This window comes from Oryctolagus cuniculus, chromosome 16 (assembly GCF_051225735.1).
Source record: "Oryctolagus cuniculus isolate XC-2025 breed Fujian yellow rabbit chromosome 16, ASM5122573v1, whole genome shotgun sequence".
Taxonomy (NCBI): Eukaryota; Metazoa; Chordata; class Mammalia; order Lagomorpha; family Leporidae; genus Oryctolagus; species Oryctolagus cuniculus.
Window position 1 is genome coordinate 5,556,823 of NC_142882.1, and position 22,747 is coordinate 5,579,569.

Genomic DNA, 22,747 nt, shown 5'->3' on the forward strand with positions numbered 1-22,747 from the left:
GTTAATCTCATGGGTACAAAGTAAACTAGAAAAGGGTTCTTTGTAAAAATAAAGAATGGGAATAGGAGAGGGAGGGGAAGAAGCATAAGATTGTTGACAGGAGGGAGGATTAGGTGGGAAGTATCACTACATTCCTAATCTGTATATATGAAATTCATGAAACTTGTATACCTGAACTAAAATTTGTAATATAAACACATTGAGTAACTTACCAACAATAAAAAAAAAAATTAAAGGCAGAAGTTACAACAAAATACAAGTAATTCATGACCAATGGGAATAGAATATGATGGACATTTCTGCACAGTTAAATATATGACCAGAGGGCATTACAAAGGATCCTAATCAGCAATAAGTATGGAGAAACCATTCTACACCAGAAGGAGCCTCCACCTCACATCCACTACATGGGTACAATAAATTGAGAAATTTTTCAAGTGATGTAGATAATGTAGGGAATTTGAAATCTTCAAATGTGATAGAAAGTAACAGCACATATGGTATGGAAGGCAGTTGTCATCTCCTTAGCAACTTCAACACAAAATTAATTTATGACCAAAACATTCCACACCTGAGAGTACACTCAAAAATTAGAAAATATGCAAAAATCTCTTCCATATCAGTGTTTGTATCCAAACAGCCAAAGTTGAAAATAGCACACAAATCAGTCTATAGTTAATTGGAGACACAAAACTCAAAAAATTACAGCAAGGATTTATCAGTTTGTCATGAAAAATGCAGATACTTGCAATAATGTGGATGCCCCTTGAAAACACCATGCAAAAATGAAAGGTCATCTAAATCCACAGAGTCCAATATTTAATTTATACAAAACACCCAGGACAATGAAAACCATAGAAACATAAACAGATTGGTGGTTGTGCAAAATCAGTTTTTCAATCTTAGTTTCTAACCATTGAAAACTGTGATTGCCTTAAGACCTACAAATGAGAAAATCTGTTTCCTTGGAAACTATCCTATCCCTTATCCTTTCAAAGCATTCTTCTCAGGTCTTAGGAGAATAATGTAGCACTTGGGGGCAAAGATGCAGCCCAGGAGCCCTGCACCAGAGGACAAGATGGAGAAGACCTCCACGGCCACCATGACCTTCCCCTTGGTGCTGTGGTAGACAGGCAGGAAGGTCACCCAGACACTGCAGAACACCAGCATGCTGAACATCAGGAACTTGGCTTCACTGAACTTGTCAGGCAGATTCCTGGCTAGGAAAGCCACAGTGAAGCTCACCAGGGCTAAGGAACCCAGGAAGCCCAGGACACAGTAGAAAGCACTGGTCTTCAAAGAAGGTGGTACCTTTCTCTGAAGGGAGGAAAGAACCTCCACTTTGACTATGACCTTGTCTAAACAAGATAAGAGTCGGAGAACTCAAGTAGCTTCCATAGCCTTGGAAACTCATGACTGGAGCATGGGGAGGTTACTGAGGCCATAAACAAGAGTGTCAATTTGTAAAGTCAACAACAGGAGTCACTGTGCACTTACTCCCCATGTAGGATCTCTGTCCTTAGTGTGCTGTACATTGAAACTTAATGCTATAACGAGTACTCAAACAGTATATTTCACTTTGTGTTTCTATGGGGGTGCAAACTGTTGAAAGCTTTACTTAATGTATACTAAACTGATCTTCTGTAAAAAAAAAAAGAAATTATCAATTCCCAACTTGATTCTCACTGGGATTAAACATGACAATAGGTCTGATCTGATTTCATCATCATTTAAAAAAATCATCTATTATTTTTCAATTTATGTTTCTGTGGGGTTGCAAACTGTTGAAATCTTTACTTAATGTATGCTAAACTGATCTTCTGTAGATAAAGAGAATCAAAAATGAATCTTGATGTGAATGGAAGGGGAGAGGGAGTGGAGAGGGGAGGGTTGCGGGTGGGAGGGACATTATGGGGGGGAAGTCATTGTAATCCATAAGTCATACTTTGGAAATTTATATTCATTAAATAAAAGTTAAAAAAAAAAAGAAAGCACTCACTGAGCCCTTGTTGCACACCAGAATGATGTGGCCATGCTCTGAGCGTGCATCTGTGTCAATAAAGGGAGGAGAAGTCCCAAGCCAGATGCCACAGAGAGCCAGTTGGATCAGGGAGCAGATGGGAATAATGGAGTTAGGTACCTCTGATATCAGCCAGTGTCTCATCCTTCTCCCTGGGGCAGTGACCTTGAAAGCTAGAACCACAGTGATATTTATGGCCACGACGGTGGAAACAGCTATGGTAAACATTACTCCAAACGTGGTCCTCCAGGAGGACACAGGTTGTTGTTTTGTGATGACCAATAAACACTAAGGAGCAGAGGAAGCAGAAGATGAGGGCGATGAGCAGGTTGTAGCTGAGACAATGATTGTTGACCTTGACTATGGGAGTGTCTCGGTGCTTCACAAAGACCCCAAAAACCACAGCAGTGAGGACAGAGAAGCACAAAGCTGTGCAGATGAGGGTCATCTCAAGGGTGTCTTCAAAAAACAGAAAAGTCACTTTATTTGTAGAAGCACTGGTCTCACTCCGTGGTGGCATCTGATGATCTGGACACTTCATACACTGGTCCATATGTAGTGAGAAAAGTACAATAACATCATCCCAAGTTCAGTTATTTCTGATTCACAAGGTTCTTCTGGAATACCCAACTGTGCTATTTTAGGAATATTCTGATTTGATGTTGAAGACAGCATATAAATGACATCTAGGAAATTATTGGCTGTTATTCATTCCCAACTTCCTCATGTTAGCCGCAGTTATTACTACACCTCCCTAAGTACTTACATACTGATGGATACATTCTCTTGTTCTCATAACAAAGCTCGTTCCTTCTTAACCTTTCTTACCAAGCACACATTTCTATACTTGTGATGTTTCCATCTCCAGTTTCCTGGATTTACATTTTTTAACTTTTTTTTTAATGAATATAAATTTCCAAAGTATGACTTATGGATTACAATGGCTTCTCCCCCATACCGTCCCTCCCACCCACAATCCTCCCCTTTCCCACTCCCTCTCCCCTTCCATTCACACCAAGATTCATTTTCGATTATCTTAATATACAGAAGATCAGCTTAGTATACATTATGTAAGGATTTCAACAGTTTGCTCCCACACAGAAACATAAAGTGATAAATAATAGATGATTTTTTTTAAATGATGATGAAATCAGATCAGACCTATTGTCATGTTTAATCCCAGTGAGAGTCAAGTTGGGAATTGATAATTTCTTTTTTTTTATTTTACAGAAGGTCATTTTAGTATGCATTAAGTAAGGATTTCAACAGTTTGCACCCCCATAGAAACACAAAGTGAAATATATTGTTTGAGTACTCGTTATAGCATTAAATCTCAATGCACAGCACATTAAGGACAGAGATCCCACATGAGGAGTAAGTGCACAGTGACTCCTGTTGTTGACTTTACCAATTGACACTCCTGTTTATGGCATCAGTAATCTCCCTATGGATTTACATTTTAAAAATAACCTGTTAAGAATCTAAATTAAGATAACATTTTTAAATAAGGTAAGATATCAAATTTCAGCCTAAGTCACTTTAAGTAGTATTTAACTATTTTTCATGAACAGTTTATGAAAACATATTTGTTAAACAAACCCAGTAGTGGTATAGAAATGATGAGGCATTTTTCTATTATCTCACAGGCCAAAGAAATAAAAGTACATAGTTTGCCTCCTGGCTGGAACAGGCATAGAAATAGAAGTGTACTTCAGGTCCTAGGTCTCCTGAGTTTGAGCTATCTCAAAACTCCCACTGACTGTGGCATCTAGATGTGCACTGAAGCCCACAGGGAAGGGAGAAAGGTGAGGGTGGGATTAGCATGTGTCACCCATTCTCACTCAGCCTTCCACACCTGTAGCCTAGGATATATATTTGTCAAACACACACACATGGAGTGATCAATTCCCTTCCTGGCATGTGTGCTAGACTGGGCCTCTGCCTTGTCAAATATATACTGCAGCTTTATTCTTATACATAAGGAACAATAATAGTTCTATGCCTCTCCTTGAGTCTAATCTATTAGCCTTGATTTTGTCAATGAGCTTTCATGGTGAAAGCCTTAGCAGAGGTGTTTGTATGCTAGAGTGCTACCACCTACATTGGTGACTACATGGGTTAAGTCACAAAGAAGCAAGGTGTGGGAATATAATTCTCTCCAGTAAAACTCTGAGGTATTTGACAGTGGGGACTCTAAAGAGAGAATGCAAAAGGAAGATGGGGGATACTAGAGACATGCTGTGACTTGTCTATGCCACATGAGGACTGTATCTAATGGGAGTCTAGATTGAGAGACAGACTGACTGCAAATGAGATGGACCTTAACCCAGGTCTAACAAACTAATTATTTAGGAATTAGCTATTAATGAGACTAAGAAATCGAGTTTCTAGAAATTGTGGAGACTTGAAGAGGTATAGAAAGCATTTAGAGAAGCAGAGAGAGAGAGAGAGAGAGAGAGAGAGAGAGACAGAAATCTGTTGAGATCTGGGGTAAAAGAAAGACTCATAGAGGCATGGAGCTGGGAGCCCATGGCCTCACTTCAGAATGTGCCCAGTCTCACCAACAGATAATCTACAGGAAGGAAGAACAGAATGCAATTTTCAGCCAACATCTGAATGGGCAATTGTGATCTGGTGTCCAGTCAGGGAGTCCTTGAAAAACACCAGAGAGTGTCCCTGGCCTGAATTTCAAGGTTACTTCAAACTTTTCTCCCAGTGTCATGTGTTGGGCAAATCCCCATGAAAAGAAAATGTGTTGGGCCAGACCAACATTCCCAGAGCTGAGACAAGAAGCAAGAAGAGTGGAGTGTCTGGTTTTCTAGCTTGTGAGGAGTCCAAAATGGCAGGAGATTGGCTCCCCACTGGAAACAGCATTTCTTGGCCCAACACTATTCTGGCATTCAGAGCCTGGTACCCAGCCAGGAGACCTTCTGAAAACACTGGCGTGTAGCCCCAGCCAGAATCCATCAGTCATCTCTAGGCCTTCTTCCAGTCCCACACAAAGGGCTGATCCACACAAGAGAGAGGGAGGCTGAAAGGATAGAATTCCAGTTCCAGAGGATTGATCTAGCCTTAGTCAGCCAGCACTCACCCCTGAGTCTTAACTGCAGCCACACTAATCACTTTTAAATGGCTGACAGGCACCCAGTGTTTTAGGGAAAGTGAGAGTGACTATGAAAGAGACACTATGAAAAAAGTGACTGTATTCTGCATGCTCACCAGTCCAGTGAGATTATCCAAGTTTGGATGCACATCACATAAGAGTTGCAATCTGAGTCACATTGGAGTTGCTCTCCAAGTAATGGCACCAAAAATATTATGGGAAATGGTGGCACAAAAATTATTGTTACCTTGGTTCTTTGCCTCACATGGAAGAAGAATTTCTAAGCGGACAGCAAAGAAATTTAAAAGTATTTATTAGAAACAAGGACCTCCAGCCAGAGTGGCATGGAGGGGGGCTTCCAAGAGAGGAAAACTGCGAAAACCCACATTCATTTGGGTGAACTTCTCAGGTGCATAAAAGCTGAAAAATGGAGATTTTCTTTGTTCATAGGTATGATTTAAAGAGGAAGTACTCAGAGATTGGAGTAGCCATATTTGTGGTGCTTGAAGTAGAGAAGAGAAAATGGAAAAGGAGAAAGGGACTTTCCTGGATGACTGTGTCAGAAGAGTTGGGATCTACAAAGCTTTCAAACCATGGGAGATTGTCAGGAAAATTAGAATATTCTAGTCTTCCATCACTTTCAATCATTATTGACAAATTTCAGGGTTGAGATTGTATTTTATGGCTGTCCTCTTCTCCCCCTGTAGCTGACCTTTTGCTCTTTTGAGCCTGTGTGACCATGGTCATGTTTCATTCTCTCTTGCAGATGGCATTGAAGAACATATCTCAGACCCTTGCACTGTCACCTAGATGCTTCATTTCAGCCCAGCCCATGTGGGACTGAACATTTCTGATCACCTGAAAGGTATTCAATTTATGTCAGGTTTGAGAGTTATAGATAAACAGGAATAGCATCTGTGAAGTGGTGTGGGATTGATCTCAGTCACTGAGAAGATCATTAAGCAATGGCCTGGCCATATCAAATACTGCTCAGATCATCATCAGCAAACATGGTTATTCTTTTCTTTGACAACAAATCTGTAATAGATATGAGCTTTCAAACATAAGAACACTTAATGACATGGAAAATCTGGGTCCCCATCTCCCAGTAGGATTTTACAACCAGTGAGACACATTTCCCGCTCCACTCATTCACTGGTTTTGAAAACTTGATAGCTAACCCTTCCAGATACCCTGCATATGCTTACCTCACTAGATTCTGACTGATGTCTTTTCAATGCTCAGTTTTTGGGGGCATCCTGCAGTATCTTGCATTACTGTCCACTGAATGCCTCCTTGGAATGGATGCTTCAGCATGATTTTGACATGACCATGAGTGATGGGGTCTACAGAATAGACAATGCTGTGTATGTTTCTGCCCACACCATACCTGAGATGCTTCTATAAGAGTTAGACCTGCAGCCAATGAGCACTGGGGCAAAGGTGGCATTTTCAGCCTGGCAGGTTTCCATTTCATGAGAGGTATCCTTGAACTTTAAAAAATTTTTGCTTTTTTACTTTTTTTTTTCTGTTATTTATCTTTTTTGTTTAAGGCATACAAATTTCTTGCAAAAACTATTATTGTGGCTGACGCTGTGGCATAACTGGTAAAGCCACTGCCTCTAGTGCCAGCCTCCCATATGCACCAGTTCCAGTACTGGCTGCTCCATTTCTGATCCAGCTCTACCATGATCTTAGAAAGCAGTGGAACCTGGCTGAAGTGCTTGGTCCCCTGTACCTGGCTGGGAAATCCAGAAGAAGCTCTGGCTCCCTGCTTTGAATTGGCTCAGCTCCAGCCATTGTGGCCATTTGGAGAGTGACCTGGGGGATGGAAAACTCTCTCTCTCTCTCTCTCTCTCTCTCTCTCTCTCTCCCTCTCTCACTTTCTCTCTCTTTTTCTCTCTGTCTCACTCACATTCACCCTCTCCCTCTGCCTTTCAAATGAAATCCTTGAAAACAAAAACTGTTATAGCCAATGGAACAGATGTGAGGTGGTCACTCTAAGTTTACTGATGATTAGCACCTTTGATAAGGCCTTTTGCTCATTTATCTCTGCAGAATGTCTGTTCAATTGCTATACCCATTGTTGATGATATTATTATTGTTCCTTCTGCTTTTTAAAATATAAGTTGTAAACATGTTTCTGAAAGAATGTGTGGCTCTATTCTCCCAATTTCTATCAGGTGTTTGACTCTTGATAGCTCTCCCTCCAGTTATGCAAACATGGCCCAGGCCACTGAGTGCAGTCTGATCTCCCCACCTTCCCCAAGCTGTTGCTTTCTCTGGCTCTGGGCTCCTGGGATTATGTGTGTCCTTGATTGTACTGCACATCTGCACCTTCCACACTGATCCACAACATTCTTCTTCCTTCCATAGAATTCCAACTGCACTTTTCTCTCTAACTCTCCCCTGAGAATGTATTTCTTCCACTTTTACTTTTTCTACTCCTAAACTAGAAGAGTATGCCCTTCCCTCTCAGCCATCTTGGACTCCCCCAGTAATCAACAGTGTTAATCCTAGGTAAGATGAATAATGGTGCAGGGTCTTAGTCCACCCAAACAAGGATGAACTGGGAACAAGGAAAGGTAAGTGCACCACTTGCCCATTTCCCAGCCTTATGATCCCAGAGACAATCAGATGCAGCGGGGAGCAAAGTCAAGCAAGAACTCGTTTATTGTGCACATAACAAACCCTTTTAAAGCACAGAACTGCAGAGTCATTGGGGCAGGGCATAAGAACTAACCAATCACTTAAAGGTCATTTTATGGGGTGATTTTTACAGGACTAGCCATATGTCTGTACGCTCATCATCAGTTGTTGTCACTTCTCCTGATGTTGTGTGGCCAATTAGCTTTGGTGGTAAACAACTTTGGGTTCCACCCACCTTACTTCCTTTGGGTGTCATCTTTGAATTGAACCACTTATCTAATTTCCCTACAAAATGGTAGAAACAGATTCTTGGTAGATTACCATATGTGGCAAAATTAGCAAGGTACTATGTATTGTTATATTCAGAGGAGTTGCATCAGATGAAGTATGGCTGGAAAATGCATGATGTGAGGATTCTTGGGTGGGGCATAATGCAGAACAGTTAACAAAAATGCACCATTGTAGGCTTTGCATAGCAGCATAACTAATTTGGAGCTACTGAGAATTGACACAGTGAGTGCTATGTGCTAGAGCACTTCTGTGTTGTGGATTTGCTTTATTTCTTTTTCTGCTTGCTATGACATTATTCTTGCAGTGGGCTTATAGTGATTTCTACTTTTGATTTGAAGTGTGTTGAGCCTGAGAAGATAGTTCAGGATAAAGTTCATTGGAGACAGTGTTCCTGATGCAGACTGAGTGTAAGTTCATGTGGGTGTTCCCTATACACACAGAGAACTCTGTACTTACCAACTCAAATGTCCACTTGCTTTCATTTTTGGAAATTGTTGTATAGTGAGCTAAATGTTATTAGACTTCAAAAGAAATTACAAAAAGTCTCAAATAGAAAAATATTATTAACTTTTAAGGTAGTGTTGCTAAAGTTAAAGTTAGACAGAAATGCATAATCTCAGATTTTTATACTTTTATGCAATTAGCGTATATATTTCCGTGTAAGACTGAAATTCTGCATTTGAGGCATTCATCCCAAGCTATAAAAATATCAAATTCAGCATTAAGAATGCAGAAGATAGGCCTGTGCTGTGAGTCACTAGGCTAAGCCTCCACCTGAGGCCCTGGCACTCCGGGCTCTAGTCCCGGTTGGGGCACCGGTTCTGTCAGGGTTGCTCCTCTTCCAGTCCAACTCTCTGCTGTGGCCTGGGAAGGCAGTGGAGGATGGCCCACGTGCTTGGGTGCCTGCACCCACATGGGAGACCAGGAGGAAACACCTGGCTCCTAGCTTCGGATCCACACAGCACACTGACCATAACGGCCATTTGTGGAGTGAACCAATGGAAGGAAGTCCTTTCTCTCTGTCACTTTCTTTCACTGTCTTACTCTGCCATTCAAAAAAAAAAAAAAAAAACAAATGCAGAAGATAAAAAGTGATGAATATGAGGGAAATAGTTAAGCAAAATAATAATGAATATATATTGATGAAATTCGTGCATGTTTGGTTCATAACACACATTGTCCATGAATATTCTGAAGTCTACATTCTGGCTGGTATTTTCAGATTTATAGCAAAAAGTGAGAAGTACTCAAAAAGTCCTGAGTTCTCATGAGTGCATCAACCAAGGTTGTAAGTGCAAAAACAGATCAGCATGGGATTACCGTGGTTAACAGCACCGTGGAAGGGTTTCATGCTTTACAAATAAAGATGAAGTGATTTGACATCCTGAATGGGAACTTGTGCATTCAGGGTGATTACTGGTCCCACAGTGATTGAAAATCACATGTCCTAGTGGGTATCTCTATAAACAGGATTGGTTTGGAGTCTGCGTGGCATCAAGAAAATGCGTGGTTGCCTGTTGCTATTTAGGTCTTTGAATTCTTTGACACTAGAGATTTCTGGTCTGAAACCCAACTGAGAACCTCACTTGATGCCTCCCTTCATGCCCTCTGATGCAGTCCCAGTACATAATTGCCAAAAGTTCATGGAGTGGTTTATTGACAAAGCCCTCAAACCAAATATAACTAACAGGTGTTATGCCCTCGAGTCTTTGTATCCATGGACTTGGAGGAACTCCTGGCACCTGGGTGAAGAGGATGATTCACAAACATGTTTTTCTTCTTGTGTTTTTCACCAGGACAGAAGGCCTGAGCTTCAGAGCCTCAGGGCAGGAAGGGTTTCAGGTTCCCCCATGGACGAGTGGACAGCTGGTGGAAAGAGGTCAGATGGAGCAGTATTAATGTGGACTGATTCAAGCAATCACACACACCCAGACACACACACACACATATGCATGCTATATATATGCACCTGCATAACCCTGCATGTTCCACTGCAATTGTGTCCTAGGGCTTTTCACAGACTTTAAAGATGTTTCCTTTGATTTTTCTGTTGTTCTTTCTGCAGCTGTATTGCCTTATGACATGTCGTGATGATTGCTACTGCTTTTACCACATGAAACAGAGTTTTTACAAGGATGGAGATGTTGAGATTGCTGCCTTTTTCCCCATTTACAGATACTTCATTGATAGAATCATGAATAATTCAAAAAATAATATAACATTCAGAGGGTAAGTTCTCTTTGTCATAATCATTTCCCTTGATTTGCATAACAGCTCCTTGTTATTTGGTCTGCTAATGATTGATAAATGCATTCTGTGTTCCTGCCCTGTCCATCCTCTGCCCCTCCTAAAAATTGCTGATAGTTAGTGTGGGGTCAAGAGAAAGACATTTCTTCTTGCCTGGCATCTTTAATGGTTCAGGAAATGTTACCTCATAGGAGGAGGGAGAGTCTGGTTGCTATCTTTTTGTCATTCCCTATCCATGTTCATCAGCTAGGGGCCTATTGTGCCTCAGTAGCAGATTGTTAGAGAACCCATGCATTGAAATGAACAAATCTGAGTTAGATGAGCTCTTCAACATGTGCTCACAATGTTTTCTAATATGTGCTAGATTTGGGGTCATAAGAACACCTCATCTCTTCTACAGTCATAAAGGAGAAAAGGAATTCAAGAAAGTAAGTTTTTTATTAGATAAAAGAAATCTCAGGGCAACACCTTTGCACAAATAAAATAATAATTAAATTTTAACGATGAATATACCCATAAAAATTTTAATGGTTGTAATCGGCAACATTGACGATGTGTCCATGATTCTATCATTTTCTCAGGAAAATGCCTTTCAGATGGGGTTTTATCTGCTTCTGCTCCTCTTTCAGATACTTTCTTTTTGTAGCTAAATATAAATATGTCATTATACATATACATATATATATATATTCAAATTTCATTCCAACACAATATACTGTCTTTTAGGACAGCGTGATACAACTAATTAAGTATTTTAGGCATTTGTCCAAAGATCTCTCCTGAAAATATCTAATGGATACTAGCTTGTTATAATGATATTATTCACTTCACATTGATATTTATAAATTCACCTAATATTATATGTGCACATGGTATCTCATTTATAAATATTTATCCATTATTAGCAGCAGTATTCTCCATGTTTTTGCATACAGCACACCATTTAAATGTTCTCTGAAATGATAGAGACCAGGAGGTAGTGAATTTCCAGTAGCAGGAAAAGATGCTATGAATAGAGCCCAGGTTCCTCCAAGATGTATGCCATGCAAATGGGAGATCAAAATTAAATCTTAGCAAACCCAGTAGAAAGTACCTGTATTGGTGATACTTGGGAAAAAAAGCAATACTGAACTATCAATAGACACTATACCCTGCAATGTTAGATTCATAAACTTTAGAACATAAAATAACTACTTATAAACTGTTCTTAGAGACAAGAAACAGAGCACTAAACAGACCAAAAGGGAAACTCTCAAAAGCCCAGTGTGTCAAAGAGTGTTCTAGATATTTTGGTGCTGGCAGGAGCTGGTGAACAAAATGAGAGGATGGGGAATTGATGGAAGTGTAGAAGAATGAGGAGAGGAGCAGAGATATATGAAATACAAAACTGAACATTATTTGATTCATTTAGCAAGGTCTTTCATTTTTCCTCATTCTACCTACAAAGTACGAATGAAATATTTGATAACACATATTTATAGGAACTGTATATATCAAACAATATATATATAAAGCAACTGTATACATGATTATAGAACACCTGTATATAAATAGAGAGAATATGTGTATAATATACATACATACATATTACGTTTCACCATGAACCAAGAAATAAAACTGTCACTTCCTCTGGAGCACAGAATGACCCTTAGCAAGCATTGTACGTGACCTAGTCTATTCATCAAGACTCAACACAAAGGACATCTGAAATAAATACAAAGGGCTCCACATTTACATTTTTTGTGACATGTCAGATCCCAGAAAGGAGAAATGCATCATGCTCATTGAATGGAAGGCTATTTATGTTGAATTCTGTAGGAAAAACTGAGTGAAGAAGGTCTGTTTGAAGTAAACGCTGATACCACTGGTCATGATTTACTTTAACATATGCTTAGTGTTCTAAATAAATCCATAACTGTCTTAGTTGTAAAGTGTCACAGGTCTCACAGCCCAGTGTTTCAAGTCCACCTACTGAGTGTTTCAGGCTTCTCTAAAGTGCCCCTACTTTTTCACTGCTTTCCATCTTTCAAGCTCTGAATCTGATTTCATTTTCCTGGCTTGAGATGGTGGTTGATGGCTAAATTTGATGGGGAAGTGATTTTTCAGGATTAATTCCAGATTTCCATCTGCGATTCAGTGCTCTGACAGCATCCCTATTGCTGATCACATAGCCTTCAGTTGAGTTACTCTCTTTGCCCATTACAACCTGCAGCCTTACGGTCATATGACTCCTGTTTTAAGAAGTGTTTAATGATGTGATAAGATGAAGAATCATTGCAGTTTGTGATTATAGGAAACATTTATAGTAGCAATACTAAAGATGATGTGCTTTTCCTTATCATGCTTTCTTTGACAACTGCAATGTTCTTCATAGGTGTCAATGAACTTTAGAGAAATCATTCCAGAGCCTATTTATTATTTAGGTTAGACATCAAATAAAAAACGTAAAAGAGGTAGGTGTTGCCAGAGATGATTTAAATCCAAATGCATGGTCAGCCATGTGAAAACATGCCCAAGATTATGGTGTAAAAGCAGATCTTATATTTCAGAATAATTTAATCTGGGAGACCAATATCTAGGGAGTAGCAGTTTGGTTCTGGGGTGGACATGTGTCCTGCAAATATGGCAGTCTTCATACTCTCTCCTTAGCAAATGTACAGAGAAGGATTAGAACATATGAATTTTTGGCCATGGCCATCCATTACAGTAATTACAGTAGAATTGATGATAATCTGGATTGGAGGCTTTTCCCTTAAAGATCCTTGTGCATTTCATACAGGTTTCAGTCTAAAAACTACCAGTATGTTCTGGCCTTGGTTTTCACTACTGAGGAGATCAACAAGAATCCACATCTTTTACCCAATATGACATTGGGATTTGATCTCTATAATGTCATGCACAGTGACATGAGGGTGATGGAGAATCCCTTCATCTGGCTTGCGGGACTGGAAAAGGACATTCCTAATTACACGTGTAGGAAACAGAGCAAGTCTGTAGCTGTAATATCAGGAACAAGCATTGCTATCCAAATGGGGACACCGCTGGAACTCTACAAAATTCCACAGGTGCGTGTGCAAGGGAAAGAGAAGGAAAAAGAACATCAATTTAGGTCCCTTATTCGACCCAAAAATTTAAGCAACAGTGACCTTATATATTTGCCACAGGGGATGATCTAAAGAGAAGGCATGCAAAGGATTGGTGGATTAGTGACATTTATTCTGAAGCAGAGGTGTGGATGAGTTAAAATGAGAAGTGGTTATGTCAATTTGTGAAGCTAATGACTCATGAACTAGGAAGATCTCATGTAGTGGGAGATAAGAAAAATGAAATATTCTAAAATCTTCTGACACTTCCATCATTTCCTTAATTTCTTCAGGAATAAGATTGTACACTATAGCAATAACCTTACACAGATTTCTTGCATTTTCCCTTAGCTGACTCTTGGGTCTTTTGAACCTCCTCTGAGTGACAGTGGTCAGTTTTCTTCCCTCTATCATATGGCCCCCAAAGACACTTCCCTGGCCCATGGCATGGTCTCCCTGATGCTTCATTTCAGCTGGACCTGGGTGGGTTTGGCCATATCAGACCTCCCAAAAGGTATTCAGTTTATGTCCAATTTGAAAGTTGAGATGCAGAAGAATGGCATCTGTGTAGACTTTGTGGAACTGATCCCAGCCACTGAGAAGTCACATTCTTCAGTACACTGGCCGTATCACAATCAGATCATAAAATCATCAGGAAATGTGGTGATTCTTTTCTGTGACACTGATTCCCTCATAGGCATCAGCTTTCCAACATGGGAACGTGTAATGACATGGAAAGTCTGGGTCACCACCTCACAATGGGATTTTGCCAGCGATGAGCATCATATCCTGCTCCACTCATTCCATGGGACTCTCATTTTTTCACACCACCATAGTGAGATTTTTGGTTTCAAAAACTTTCTTCGGACAGCTAACCCTTCCAAATACCCAGAAGACTTTTACCTGTCTACATTCTGGTCATTGGATTTTGATTGCTCAGTTTCTGGGGTATCCTGCAACACCTTGCAGAAGTGTCCACTGAATGCCTCCTTGGAATCATTGCCTCCAAATCATTTTGATATGACCATGAGTGATGGGAGTTACAACATATACAATGCTGTGTATGCTGTGGCCCACAGCGTACATGAGATGCTTCTACAAGAGTTGGAAATGCAGCCAGGAAACAATGGGTCAAAGGTGGCATTTTCTTCCTGGCAGGTAATTTGGTTTCTATTGCATGACATGTACTCCTGGAGTGATCCACTTAAGAACTTCTGTAGGTGTTCAAACCAAGTAGCTTGTGATCCTTTCTCCAAAACACCAGAAATCATGCAGTTGTTTCAGTTTCTAAGATATAAATCTTCCCCCTTCATTTAGTTTGCCATCAGCAACAAGGTTCCATTGACTACTGGGATGTAATTGTGAATAAGGATCAGTATGTGTGTTAAAAAGAATGCAAGAGTCTCTCCATTTAATGTTTATATGGGAAATATGTAGATGTTGTCTCTGTTTTCAAACTCAGCAGTAGGAGAATTCCTCTTTCAGTGTCAGATAGTGCTCAGTAGTTTCTGGATCCTGGAGATCATGATCTCATGTAATTTTCACACATTTGTATGTGGGTAACTTCATTTTGCTGTTTGTTGCCATACGTACATGGAGAAAATAATAGAGTGTGTGTAGCTTTTGTTTGAATCTCACACCTAGTGATTTTTGGTTGTCCTTGTTTTTTAATGAAAATGACTGAAATCCAAGTTACTGTGATATAGTTCTCTATCAGATTTCCTTTGTTTGGCTTCATTGGGTTGCTACAATAATGCTCCTATGTGTAGTTGTGATTACAAAGATGCTTTCTCTAACTTGAGTTTGTTGTACAAATTCTTAGGCAGTCTCATGAGAGGATGACACATTTCTTTTAGCTGCACCTGTTTCTCAAGCACCTCCAATTTGCCAATCCTGCTGGTGACATAGTGAATTTGAATCAAAAGAGAAAATTGGATGCTGAGTATGATATTCTCAACTTCTGGAACTTTCCAAAAGGTATTGGATGTAAGGTGAAAATAGGACAGTTTTCTCCACATGAGCAACTGTTGTCTCTCTCTGAGGATGTAATAGAGTGGGCCACAGGAATTACAGAGGTAAGTTGTTCCTAACTTAAAGTTCACACTACACATTGTTACCCACAATTGGTTTGGCGTTTTGTGTTACATGGTTTCATAAAAAGACCTTTACAGACATTAATCCACTCCCCTTCCCAACTATGTATGTTTCTTTTGTTCATGGTGTCTGAGGAAGGATAATAAACACATTTGTTCATCCACTTGTTTGAGTCTATTTCATGGCACAGAGTCAATATGGCATGCAATCAGTGTATTAGAAACAGGTACTTACAATTTAAGTGCATAAACTATCCAGGACTAAATACCCTACTTTGAGCTTAGGTAACAGTCCCAACTGTGACCCATATTCATGTGATTTTTCTCAGATGCCATGCTCGGTCTGCAGTGAGAGTTGTAGCCCTGGATTCAGGAAAACCCATTTGGAGGGAAAGCCTACCTGTTGTTTTGATTGCACACCTTGTTCAGAGAATGAGATTTCCAACCAAACAGGTAAGTCAGTGCCTGTTTCATGGTGAAGTTAACACCTGTCTCATAAATCTTCATCTTTGACAAAATAACAAAAAGAAGTGGCATGTGACTAATGAGAAAATTCTTCCTACCTTTAGGTAGTAATTAATCCTTTTCATCCATAATAGTTTCCAGAAGTATATAGTTCTCTTTCTCTGTCATGTCTTTTTATGAATTGGAACTTAATGTAAAGTAGCCTTCATAAAAGGGTTCTGGAAGGATTCCCTCCTTTTTGATTGTTTTGAATAGTTTGAAAAGAATTGGGATTTGTTCTTCTTTAAATGCCTGGTAGAATTCATCAGTGAAGCCACCGGGACATGGGATTTTCTTTTTTGGGAGTGTCTTTATTACTGATTCCATCTCCGTCTTGGTTATTTGTCTGTTTAGGTGTTCTATTTCCTCATGATTCAATTTAGGTAGGTTTTATGCATCCAGGAATCTATCCATTTCTTCTAGGATTCCTGATTTGTGAGCATACAGTTCTTTGTAGTAATTCTTGATGACTTTTTTTCTCAGTGGTGTCTCTCGTTACATTGCCTTTTTCATCTCTGACTTGCTGATTTGGTTCTTGTCAGTGTTTTTTAAAGAGGCTCCATTATGCTTAAATTGGTGCACACAATATAATTCAGTTTATTAGTCCATGAAATACTAGTGATAGTAATTAGCATTACTGCATAAAAATAAATCAACAGAGATCTGTGATTTGTAAACAAGGAGCTAAAATAACCCATGGAATGCAAAAAAGAACACTTTTAAACCCTGAAGGTTATTTTCAGATTGCTTAAGAATTATGAAAATTTTGAGTGAAGGTTGGAAACAAAGTTGAGGTAAGAATGTTTACTACAACTTGTGCTAGAAATTACCCAGGAGGCACTGCTCTGTGCATATTATTTTCTTAAAAGATTTCTTAGTTTATTTGAAAGCCAGGGTTAAAGAGAAGCAGAGAAAGAGAGAGTGGGATCTCCATATGCTGGTTCACTCCCCAGATGGCCACAATGCCTGGAGCTCTGAAATCCAAAGCCAGGAGCCAAGAGCTCTTTCAGGTCTCCCATGCAGGTGCAAGGGCCCAAGTGCTTGGGTCGTTTTCCACTGTTTTCCCAGGCCATAGCTGAGAGCTAGATTGGAAGAGGAGCAGCAGGTACTAGAATTGGCACCCATTGTTTATGCTGAGGCCACAGAGAGTGGATTAACCTACTGTGCCACAACTCTGGCCATTGCTCCATTTCTGATCTACCTCTCTGCTGATGGCCTGGAAAACCAGTGGAGGAGAAGCCAAGAGCTTGAGCCCCTGTACCCAACTGGGAGATCAGGAAGAAGCCGCTGGCTCCTGGCCATAGATCAGCTCATCTCTGGCTGTTGTGGCCATGTAGGCTGTGAACCAGCAGATGGAAGAGTTCCCACTTTCTCCATGTCATTCTTCCTCAATCTGTAACATGGCAATCCAAACAAATTAAATCAATCAAACAATAAATATATCTTTCATTACAAATTTTGTGAACTGTGGGTTGTTATTAGGCCATGAATATAGGAAATGAATTGCATCATTAAAGTAATGGTTGAGGGAGGGTGCATGCTCTTGTTCAAAGTGAGAATGCAGCAGGAATGTGCCATGAAGAAAGGCAGATTAGCCCTCAAGACACATGGATTCCTCTGGATCATCACTTCCCAATCTAAAGAAACCATGGACAATGAATTCATGATGTTACAAATGACACAGATTAAGGTATTGCTTAAAGCATCATGAATATGTTCAGAGCACAAACCTTAAGGCTTCGTTAGGAGAAAAAGGCAATGTACCCAACAGTATGTAAGATAAAATAGGGAGATGAAGTAATAGCAGTCTGGCTAATATGGGAAAGATGGGCATAATTAATTGCAAGTGATTTATGTTTCCTCTCTTCAAAAACAATAAGGAGATATTGCTTAAATCTACTCAGCTATTTAGAAGGTCCTTGTGAATCAGAAATAACTGAACTTGGGATGATGTTATTGCACATTTCTCACCAGATACAGACCAGTGTGTGAAGTGTCCAGATCATCAGTATGCCAACAAAGAGTGAGACCAGTGCTTCCACAAAAAGGTGACTTTTCTGTCTTTTGAAGAGCCCCTGGGGATGACCCTGGTCTGCACAGCTCTGTGCTTCTCTGTCCTCACCACTGTGGTTCTTGGGGTCTTTGTGAAGCACCAAGACACTCCCATAGTCAAGGCCAACAATCATAGTCTCAGCTACATCCTGCTCTTCACCCTCATCTTCTGCTTCCTCTGCTCCTTACTGTTTATTGGACATCCCAACTCAACCACCTGTGTCCTCCAGCAGACCACATTTGGAATGGTGTTCACTGTGGCTGTTTCCACTGTCCTGGCCAAAACTATCACTGTGCTTCTGGCCTTCAAGGTCACTGCCCCAGGAAGAAGGATGAGACACTGGCTGATATCAGGGGTACCTAACTCCATTATTCCCATCTGCTCCCTCATCCAACTGGCTCTCTGTGCCATCTGGCTTGGGACTTCTCCTCCCTTTATTGACACAGATGCACACTCTGAGCATGGCCACATCATCCTGGTGTGCAACAAGGGCTCAGTCACTGCCTTCTACTGTGTCCTGGGATACCTGGGTTCCTTGGCCTTGGCCAGCTTTACTGTGGCTTTCCTAGCCAGGAATCTGCCTGAGAAGTTCAATGAAGCCAAGTTCCTGACATTCAGCATGCTGGTGTTCTGCAGTGTCTGGGTGACCTTCCTGCCTGTCTACCACAGCACCAAGGGGAAGGTCATGGTGGCTGTGGAGGTCTTCTCCATCTTGTGCTCCAGTGCAGGGCTCCTGGGCTGCATCTTTGTCCCCAAGTGCTACATTATTCTCTTCAGACCTGAGAAGAATGCTTTGAAAGGATTAATGGATAGAATAGTTCCCAAGGGAACAGATATTCTGAAAAGTAGCTCTTAAGGCTTTTTTAGTTTTCAATGGTTAGAAACTAAAATTTATAAAACTGATCTTGCAATCTGTTGTTAAAAAATAAGTTTCAGAATATACCCCCTTATGAACAATTCATATTTTCCTTAAAATGTTTTTGTTGAGGGACCAATTCACAGAAAAGAAAGGGAGAGTTTTAACAACCTTCCATCTGGTGATAGACTGTAAAGATCCCTCAGTGGCCCAACACTGGTTCATGCCAAAGCAAGATTAATTCAGGTGTGCATGTGAGTGTCAGGGATGACATTTTCCACTGCTTTTTCTGGATTATTAACAGGGAGCTGAACTGCAAGTGGAGCAGCCAGGATATGAACAGGTACCCGCATGGGATGTTGGGATTACGGGTTGTAGTTATATCCACTACACCCCTCACTGCTCCCAGTCCTCCTCTCTTCTTCAAAATAATACTGTGTACAAATTTCTTAGGCTGGGTTTTATGATCACAAACACAATCCCATCTCAGATAAAGGCTCTCCTTGAAACTTTTCATTTCTGTTTTTTCATTGTCAGCTGGTTGGCATTGTAATATTCATATTTAATAAAATGAGTTACATGTTCGTTTGCTGTTTTTGTTTATTACAGTCTACATTAAAGTCAGCTTTATAAGAGAGTTTGAATATTTTCAGTGCAACCATTATACATGTGAAATCATTTTAATCTGTATAATGAATTGTCCAGAAATTCCTTAATTATATATCCTTTCATATAGACTTGAAAGGATATGATCATCACACACCAGGTTTTCATATGTGGAAGTGTTTCTTCAAGCTTCTTTTCCATCTGTTTATTCCTGTTTATTATTTATTTTGGCTTTAGATATACTTTTGCCAATACCAAACATGAAAAAGCATTTTTTACATACCAAGCAGAAAATAATTCAACAAAGTAACAGCTTTAAACTGAAGTAATGTAGTTTGGACATTTCGCTCTGTTGTGTGACCATCCTCTATGTCATATTTTAAAATATTTTAATCACTACAAATCAAATTTCTTATCAGCTAATGGTTTTACTCTCAGTCCCTTCCCTTGCCATTCACACAACCACCAATCTGTATCTGTTTCCATGGATTTTATGGTCCTGATTGTTTTCTACAAAATAATGATCAGACTCCTTGGATTTAGGTGACCTTTAGTTTTGCATGGTGTATTCAATGGCCATCTACATTATTGCAGATATCTACATTTTTTCATGATGAACTGATAATTCCTTGTAGTTAGTCATTGAATTTTTTTTTCCAGTTAACCATACACTGACTTGCGTGTTGTGGAGACAAACTCTGATGTACAAGAGCATTTTGTGTATTTTCTAATTTTTGAATGTGCTATTAGGTGTGAAATGTTTTGGCCATAATTAATTTTATGTCGGATTTGCTAAGGAGGTGACATATCAAATGTGTTGTAACTTTCTCACTATCATGGTTTGAAGGTTCCAAATTCCCTATGTCATCTCCATCATTTGAAAAGTTTTGAAATTTTTTGTAGCCATGGGGTGGATATGAGGTGCAGGCTCCTGCTGGTGTAGAATGGTTTGTCCATGCTTATTTCAGATTAGCATCCTTTGTAATGCCCTCTGGTCATATATGTATCTGTGCAGAAATATCCATCATGTCCTATTCCCATTGTTCATGAATTACTTATATTTTGTCGTTACTTCTGCATTTTAAAAAATATATTTGATTGTTTGCAAGTTACTCAATATGTTTATATTTCAAATTTTAGTTGAGGTATACATATCTCATGAATTACATATATACAAATGTAGGACCATAGTGATGTTTCCCACCTAACACTCCCTCCTGTCCAAAATCTCACACTTCTTCCTCCTCCCTCTCCTATTCCCACAGAATGGACAGTGAGAGAGAGAGACAGAGAGAAAGCTCTTCCTTTGCCGTTGATTCACCAATTAATGGCCGCTGCAGCTGGCGCACTGGGGCCGGCGTGCTGGGGCCAGCATACCACACTGATCTGAAGCCAGGAGCCAGGTGCTTCTCCTGGTCTCCCATGCGAGTGCAGGACCCAAGGACTTAGGCCATCCTCCACTGCACTCCCTGGCCACAGCAGAGAGCTGGACTGGAACAGGAGCAACTGGGACTGAATCCAGCGCCCCAACCGGGACTAGAACCTGGGGTGCTGGAGCCACAGGTGGAGGATTAGCCTATTGAGCTGCAGTGCCGACTTCTAGTTTACTTTATACTCATTTGATTAAACCTACCATATGTAAAGTGTCCTATAAATGCTATGAATAAACCAACACAATTCCACTATAATGGATACAAAGGCTATTAAAAAAAAAACATGGGATCACAAATTATCAATTTCACTCCAATACATTACATTTTAGGCACTTGTTATGAAAGATAAGAGAACATATATGGTATGTGTCATTTTTGATACTGGCTGTTTTCTCTAAGTATCATGTTTTCCAGTTTCATCAATGTTGTTGCAAAAGACAGGATTTCTTTTTTTTTTTCTGCTGATTAATATTCTTAGAGTATACATACCATGGTTTTTTTGTCCAGTCATCAATTGGTGGATATCTGGGTTGATTCCATATCTTAGCTATTTTGAATTGAGCTGCAATGAACATGGGGGTACCAATGATGTTTTTTCATGCTGATTTCATTTGGTTTGTGTAAATTCCTAGGAGTCAGTTTGCTGGATCATATGGAAGATCTATATTCAGCCCTTATGGTCGATAATATCTTCCACAATGAGTGCATCCATTTACATTCCCATCACCTGTGGATTAGGGTACCTTTTCCCCAAAATCCTCCCCAGCATAGGTTGTTTGTTGATTTCTCTCTGGGAGCCATTCTTATGGGTAAGGTGAAACCTCATTCTGGTTTCAATTTCATTTCCCTGATGGCTAGTGATCCTGAGCATTATTTCAAGTTCCTTTGGCCATTTCAGTTTCTGTTTTTTTGAAAAATCATGTTGAAGTCATTTCCCATTTCTCCCTGGATGTTTAGCTTGTTGTTGTTGAGTTTCTTTCACTCTTACAGGGATGTGGATCAGATGTGGAGCAGCTGGGACTCCAGCCACCAACATGTAGAACACCAGCACTGCAAGTGGAAACTTAACATACTACACCACAGCGCAGCTCCAGTTTCCATGATTCTTAAAAGATAAGTGAAGAAGTACCAGATCAGACTGATTCCAACATCCTTTTGAGAGCCTTTTCCCTAATTGAGACATCTTAAATTAAATGTCCCCATCCTCTCAAACACAGTAGTTGGTTCTTTATAGAATTACTTATTTCTCCCCAAACCCTCCAGCAGTGTCTTCAGCTCCAACAATCTGAGAAGCACATGGGTTGGAGATATCATAACTATATACGGTTGTCTCAGAACATAGCAACACTTCCTGAGTCACACTCAGTTGTATAGGATTAGCCATTAGCAGGTGTGTATTCTAAAATCCAAGTCAGTTGGTATCTGAGTCCTTGTATTTTAAAACAATTGTGTATGTACGTGTGTGTGTAAAGGCATGATCACTGGAACTAAAATTCTATATTTTTGCATGCAAAAACTAAGTCCTGAGTTAATGTGTCATTGCTATCTCTGATTAAAATTTCTATCATTCATAGCTAGATCATATGTTTATGTATTATCTGAATAGTATATTCTGTGCTGACTTGCCTTTCATAAGCTGTCTGTTCTATAATAGGCTTCTTTATTTAATTAAAAAGAAGTGCATTGTCATTGATTTTTACATTGAATGCAAAATTTGCTTGTTCTCATTTATAGTTCAATAATATCCTTAAGACAAATAAATCTAAGTGTGTATAAAGGAGAAAGGAAAACCAACGGCAAATCATTGCT

General features: G+C 39.8%; 1 pseudogene; it reads left to right on the forward strand.

The window, feature by feature from the left end:
* The window catches only part of LOC127489202 (vomeronasal type-2 receptor 116-like), a 29,859-nt pseudogene extending 10,960 nt beyond the window's left edge, over nt 1–18,899 (forward strand).
* Nucleotides 18,900–22,747: the final 3,848 nt, after the last annotated feature.